At 31.1% G+C, this 7,257-nt stretch overlaps 1 long non-coding RNA gene across 1 annotated transcript; it reads right to left on the bottom strand.

The window, feature by feature from the left end:
* Window positions 1-3,780: 3,780 nt before the first annotated feature.
* On the bottom strand, window positions 3,781-5,606 carry LOC145790116 (uncharacterized). Its single transcript, XR_014328758.1, has 3 exons — window positions 5,349-5,606; window positions 4,606-5,131; window positions 3,781-4,525 (listed from the first exon to the last, which is right to left on the bottom strand). It is a non-coding gene; the product is annotated as an uncharacterized LOC145790116 (long non-coding RNA).
* Between the last annotated feature and the right edge of the window lie 1,651 nt (window positions 5,607-7,257).

Here is a 7,257-nt window from a genome sequence, read left to right as displayed (position 1 = left end):
CGAAAGCATATATCGCAAAAGTTTATTGAAACTATTAAAATACAATATTAGCTTTTACCGTCACAAACATTCACTACTACAAAAACAAATAAAGATCACACTTTTTTTGTGTGATGTATGTTATTTAATCACACATTTTAAGTTTTATTAAAGTGTGATCTTTGGAAGTGTGATTAAAAGGGGTCATTTTTAATCATACTTTTTAAGTGTGCTTAATAACATTAAGATCACACATTTTAAGTGTGATTAAAAATATTTAGATCATGCCTTTTAAGTGTGATTAAAAATATTTAGATCACGCCTTTTAAGTGTGATTAAAAATATTTAGATCACACCTTTTAAGTGTGATCTTTGGAAGTATGATTAAAAAATGTCATTTTTAATCACACTTTTTAAGTGTGATTAATAACATTTAGATTACATCTTTTAAGTGTGATTAAAAATATTTACATCACATCTTTTAAGTGTGATTAATAACATTTAGATCACATCTTTTAAGTTTGATTAATAACTAATAAAATCTGTGATAAAAAAAGGGTTCGACATATTTGAAAAATAATCAATATTATTTTTGTATGCACATTTGAAGAATGTAATACACACTATATACTATATTTTGAATCATAACCACATATTGAATAGAGCAATGCCATATATTTCATAAATGGAAATTAAATATTCAAAAGTATATACAAAGGAATTAAATAAAAAAAATTAATTGTGCTTACATATATTAAAAAATGAAAAAACTTAAAAAAAACTAAGTTCTTTAATTCTTAGACCATATTTTCCATCTCTCCAAAAAATTTCTGACCTGAAAAATGAAAACACAAATTAATCCAGAAACCGTTGATGCATATGAATAAACTAAAAAGTTAATTCAGCAAACCAAAATAGGAACATTAATCATTTATGCTTGATCTTAATCCTTTTGGAAGTAACTTCCCTGTTAACAATGAGATGCCATAGGAGCTCAGTGTCAATGACATTGTAATTAGGTCACTAATGAGCACAGTATTTAAAAATGATAAATCTCAATACAGCTTGCGTACGATCTTTTTGTGAATGTATATTATTATTACTGTTGAACCATAATTCTAGGTACCCAAAAATAAAAATAAATAAAAACTCAAGAATTTACTCCTTTTTTGGGGGGGGGGGGAGAGAGAGAGAGAGAGTACATACATTGCAGTTACTATCACCACCACCAGCAGGTTTTGGAGAAGCAGAAGCTGCATTTTCTTTTGCACCTTTGAAGGAAAAAGAAGAGAAAACAACTACCCATTTCATGCATGTCTGTTTACCAAAGAATAATTGCAAACACTAACAGCTGGCACAAGCGTATGAAAAATCATAAAGAAAATACATTATTATCTCAAAATACCTGGCCAAGCATTGTAGCGTCAGATTCAATTCCTCTAACTCCCCAACCAACAACTCCTAAGCCAGCAATCATAGTTGTATGGGAATCAGTTCCAACCACGCTATCAGGGTACAGAATGCCATTTGTGTAAAAAATAACCCATCCAAGGTATTCAAGATTAACCTGAAAATTACCAGAGTCACTTGCTAAATGCGAAACCTACCAAATAGTATTATAGTGCTAAAAAAATGAGAAAATTTGGACTATGATTTACAGGAGGCTAGAGGTAAATGTGGCTTCACTCCAGAAGCCCCACAAATAGTTAAACATTGCAAACCTCATGTATTGAGCCTATACCTATCTAATGTTTTGGCCCTTTTACGAGTAAACCATTCATACCACCTTAAGGTCAAATTCTTGCACCTTGCCATGAGAATTTTCCTTAACAACAATATAGCATCTAGATATAGAAATATCCTTGATGCACTAATGATGCCAAAGTCTTACCTGGTGGACAATACCAGAACCAGGAGGAACAATGAGCATATTGTGAAAAACATTTGAACCCCACTTAAGAAAAACAAACCTCTCCTTGTTTCTCTAAAATTCAAGCCCCATATTTGCCTGCATTGCATTTTCACTTCTTGCCACATCAACCTGAACAGAATGGTCAATGACAAGATCCACTAGAACCTGGACATAACATTTTTCTTAGAACACATGATGTGAGAAAAGAGTGATAACTATTCACCTTGTAAGATGCGAAGGAAAGTCCTCTATTCATGACATAGTGCATAAAATATGGAATAGACCCCTAGCAAGACAAAATTGAGAAATCAATCACACTAGCAAGACAAAACTGAGGAAGAGACAGACCCCTATACATTCACCAAATATTTTTGTGAATTTGGTGAAGCAAAGGCTGCTGCAGTTTCTTTCTTTTTAGGGTCAAGAGAAGTAGTAGTGGTGGGGTTGATCAGAGTGACCGATGGAAAAACAATATGACAGATTGAGGGTGGTGGGTTGCTATTACCACTACTAGTTTTCTTTTTCTCTTTCTTTTGCTGAGCAATTTCATGTCCACCTGTGCGCCGAGATGATGTCAAAGGATCAATGGTTCTGAGTGCTATGGTTGACGCAATGCCATAAGATATGGCTTCAAAAGAAAAATAGAAAACCTCAGTAACATGATGAATTTGGCTATGCACTTGCACTTTAAGACTTGGGTCAAGCAAGCAATGGATTTGTTTGCATGATAATAATTTTAATAGATATTGAAAAAATTTATACTAGTATCAAAGGAGATTAAAGTTAAAAAAACATGTACCCCAAAGAGCATAACCACGAAGATCCTCATAATTGGATGATCCACTACCATTATCACCCTGAGAATTAGGTGCTATTGCTAGAGGAGAATCCTTTTGGGAATATGTATATTTAATAAAAACACTAAAACAATTTGAGTGAACCCACATCAAAGTATGGAATATGATAAGTACTAAACTAACAAAAAAAAAAAAACATGACGTAGAAGAAGCATCAACACAGCAATAATGATCAGTGTCGATCGCCTGCAATTAAGGTTTTTTGCCAGTCAACATTATGAGGTCAATACAAAATCTAAATTTGATGATAATACCAAGGTTGTGAACTCATACACTGTATTGAAGACTCTCTGTATTGTTTCAGAATTTTCACTTGTTTCCTAGCTCAGTGTATCTACTGCAGTATATAAATCTGCATTCAACTTGTCAATTTCATCTTTGTCATTTGAAGGAAGAAAAACCTGGACCATATTAATGGTTTTTGCAAGTAATAGATACTCTGTGACATTTCTTAATGTATGCACAATGTAGTCTGACTGGTTCACAACAAACTTCAGAGTATGCATCACTTCACCATAGAATTCACCCTGTCCAACAGAAAGAAGTATACATCCAATCTTGGGTGATGAAAGAGCAGGTTTGTTAGGAAGAGACCAAAAAGATAAGATGGCAAATAATCACATGATAGAAGTTAAAAAAAAAATCTATTTGACAAATGGAACATCAAGGAACAAATGCACAAGAAATAAGCAACAAAAGTTCGACTAAAGAAAATAACAATTAAACTCCCAATTAGTGTGCAAATTCAAATTTTGATGGACATGGTAAGTTACAGTTTTATAAGTCCAGAGTGCCCAGTAGACTACCAGCAAATATATGTACAACATCTTATATTAGACTACCAGTGTTTTGATGAAATTTAAAAAGAACATTGAAGAAAATTTTGACCTACCTTAATTAGATTTGAAGATGATTTAAAGAAATTGACATCTCAATCAATAATTTAAACAAGAAATATTTGTACAACATCTTATATAGATTCTTTAAAAATAAAAAGAACCAAACACATGTAATTCCTTAATCTAGCAACTAGAATCAATGGACCATTTATTCAAAGACAAAGTATTCATTTCATCATTCATGAAACTGTCTGTGGTTGGACGTAAAATGATTAATTGGGAAGTTGAGATTGAAAATGAGTAATTAGGAAAAGTCCCACCTATAAGATGAATTGGTTTTACCCCCACAAACATACAAGCCATAAATTTGAAGGAACAGTTTCAATGATAAATAGTCTTCATCAGCAGAAAATTGCAAAGGGTCATTGATGTGTTGTTGGTGTCACAAATCAAAACCAAATAAATAGAAACCAAGCAAAAGTTGGGTAGTACATGGAGGTTGCACTTTTTAGGGTACTCATAATGTGTGTGTTTTTTAGGACTATGTGTTAGACTGTTCGTTTCCAGCTAAGGAAGTGGGATATGCGAACGAGATGCTTTCTCTAGATCTAACGTCTCCAACTGTTTAGATATTAATCTTGTAACAAAAGTGTTGCAACTTTTGCTGACTTATTATACACATCTAAGTTCTAACTAAAGCTTCTTGGCTGCTTAAATATAGTTAACATGATTTTAAAGACATAATTTGAAGAAATTCACTTTTAAAGCAGAATATGGCACATCATAACAAGTAAACCAGACATTCATTATATTTAGATCAAAAAGAAGGTTGATATGTGCACCTGTGACCAAAACATAACACCGGCCAAAAATGCAAGGGTGTGCACTATTTCATTCTTTGCGTTGAGACCCATGTACACAAGGAAGTCTCTTGATGTCTGGAGTAAAGAGGAAAAACTAGATACAGAGAATAGTGTTACAGCACAACCAATCCATAATCTAACAACAAACCACTCACCTTCCACAACCAAGGCAATACCCCCAAAAAACAAAATTGCAGAGTCCATCAGTATAGTTACGAACTCATGAACAAAATGGAAGTGGCTGAAAGTTAAGAAAGGCAAATCAGAGCACAACCAAAATAGCTATATTAGTGAGTAGCACAGGTAAAAAAATATAAATGAGGAAACTTGTGACCAGATAAAAAACAACAAAACCTTTTATCAAGACTATAGGCTCGAGATTTTTCAAACTTTTCTTAGCTAATAAGTCCTTCCAAAGTCTTACAATGACACAACCACAAACAATTCTTAGTAATAAAACACAACCACAAACTTTGAAGTAAAATCAGAAAGCATAAGTAAGAATGTTCAGACTCTTACAATGACATTTAAGTAAGAATCCAGCTTGTGTAGATTTTCATAAATTAAGTTGATAGCATCTCTAATCTCACAATCTATCCATTGAGAGCCTTCCTGGTTCACTTCTGGAAATTTCTCAAACATTAGAGGGAATGAATAGCTCCCATCAACAGAAGAGTCACTCTGCACAGTAATTGCACAAACAGAAAATGGTATAAAAGTACATCAAAATTAATGGTAAGTAGTTCTACCTTCTTTTGATGCTTTATGTTTATAAATAAAATTAGAAGTTAAAAGAGAAAAACAAAAGAAAAGAGAGGAAAACAATACAAAGGTAAATTGCAACTACAACAGGGAAAGCCGGAGGAAAACAAAGTAGGTCATTAGTGAGAGAAGTGACCTGACACACTGTATGAAAATGGCCAATTGACGCCTCCAATTTTGAAAATAAACCATTAATAGTGACCAATAATGAGGGCAATGACTTCTCAGGATGCTTTACTAATTCCTCCCCGAATTTGTCAACCTCTATATAAATCTGTATCAACCAACAAGAAATTAGACCAGAATTAATTATTTTGTCTCAAAACAAAGAGATAAAAGACATATAATATATGCATATGTAGCCTAAGATCTATTTATTTGTTTGTGTATCTTTATTTAGGTTTCTTGGAGAATTCCTTATCTTTTACACTATTTATGTTTTCTTATAGTGCACGAACCAAACTGGTGCAGTTTTAAAGAGGAAATGGGATAAAACCATTCCTTTTGGTTCCAGGAAATTTAAAACCAAAATCAGAGAGTTAAAACTATGTGATTGAACCATAGAAACCAGTTTGGTTCCATGGTTTTAACCTATTCCAATTCCAAAAAAAATTATCAATAGAAGATCAATTAATTGCAGCATGACATAGAAGCAACTATATAAATTTATTACTTAAATACTTGTCAAAAACTAAATTTAAGTCATAATATTTATGTGTGTAAACAAATATTGGTTATATTAATTTATTAGTGTGAGATTCTAACAAATTAAGAACAACTTAGTTGATTGATACATATGAAGGTTAAGTTGGAAATCTAAGGTTTGATTTCTCCTCTCAACTCCTTAATATTTTTTACTTTACCTACTACAATTAGTTTATAAAAGATAAACAACATAGGGAAAAGCTTCGTTTGGTTGAGTTCACTACGATTCTTTTGAGCCTTAATCCATGAATCAAACCATAATCAACGGTTCTTGATTATTTAGAATTGGAACCAAATCATCTCCTAAAAAAATTTAGTTTTCTTCTCTTTTGAATTTCCAATCTATTTTTAAAACCAACTATGTTAACTATTTTTCCCTTTTCTTTTTATGCACTATTGAAGAGTGCAAAGTGTTCTATTATAAAACTTTTCTTCTCCAATTTCTGTTGATGAAATGCAAACTTTTACTTGCATAATATTATATTTAAATTTTACACAAAGCATTATATTTTTTGAAATATTTTCACTTGTTTATTATAGTTTAGGCTTATTTTGTGTATATGTTCCAATAAATTTTATTCAAATTAAACTATTATGTAATTTTCTTTTTCGATAAGATCTTATTATCCTTGATCTAATCATGTAAACCCCTTTGTCAATCCAATGTAGCATCCCGATTTTGACAATATGTTCATTACGGCTAGAAAATGGAAAAAAGTATAAAATAAAGTAAGCATGCAAGACCTAAGATCAGAACAACTGTACATTTAAGAAAATGCACCATCATGTAAACCAACAAATAGGAAAACAAAGATATCATGATCACTGAGGAATGAAAAATGAAAAGAAAAATCAGAGTAACACAATGAAAATGCCAATATAAAAAAATAATTTATGTATAGCAAACAAAATTAACAACAATATACAGTAAACCTATGCCAAAAATGTAGCACTACTACAAAAATAGTTAAAGATCACACTTTGACAAAAAAAAAAAAAAAGATCTCACTTTTATTAGAAGTGTGATAAAAAAATTAGATTGATATTTTAATCACATTTAATTTGATTGAGTGTGATAATATTTATTTTTTATGTCACTTTTCAATTAAGTGTGATTATATATATATTTTTTAATCACACCTTCTAATTAAAGTGTGATTATATATACACTATTACTTTTTAATCACACTTTTTAAATAAGTGTGATTATATATATATTTTTTAATCACACATTCTAATTAAAGTGTGATTATTTATATATATTTTTAATCACACTTTCTAATTAAAGTGTGATTATATATACTACTACTACTTTTTAATCACACTTTTTAAATAAGTGT

The sequence above is a fragment of the Camellia sinensis genome, chromosome 5, assembly GCF_055761805.1.
Source record: "Camellia sinensis isolate YWXY chromosome 5, ASM5576180v1, whole genome shotgun sequence".
Classification (NCBI taxonomy): Eukaryota; Viridiplantae; Streptophyta; class Magnoliopsida; order Ericales; family Theaceae; genus Camellia; species Camellia sinensis.
This window is presented reverse-complemented; position numbering and strand designations above follow the sequence as displayed.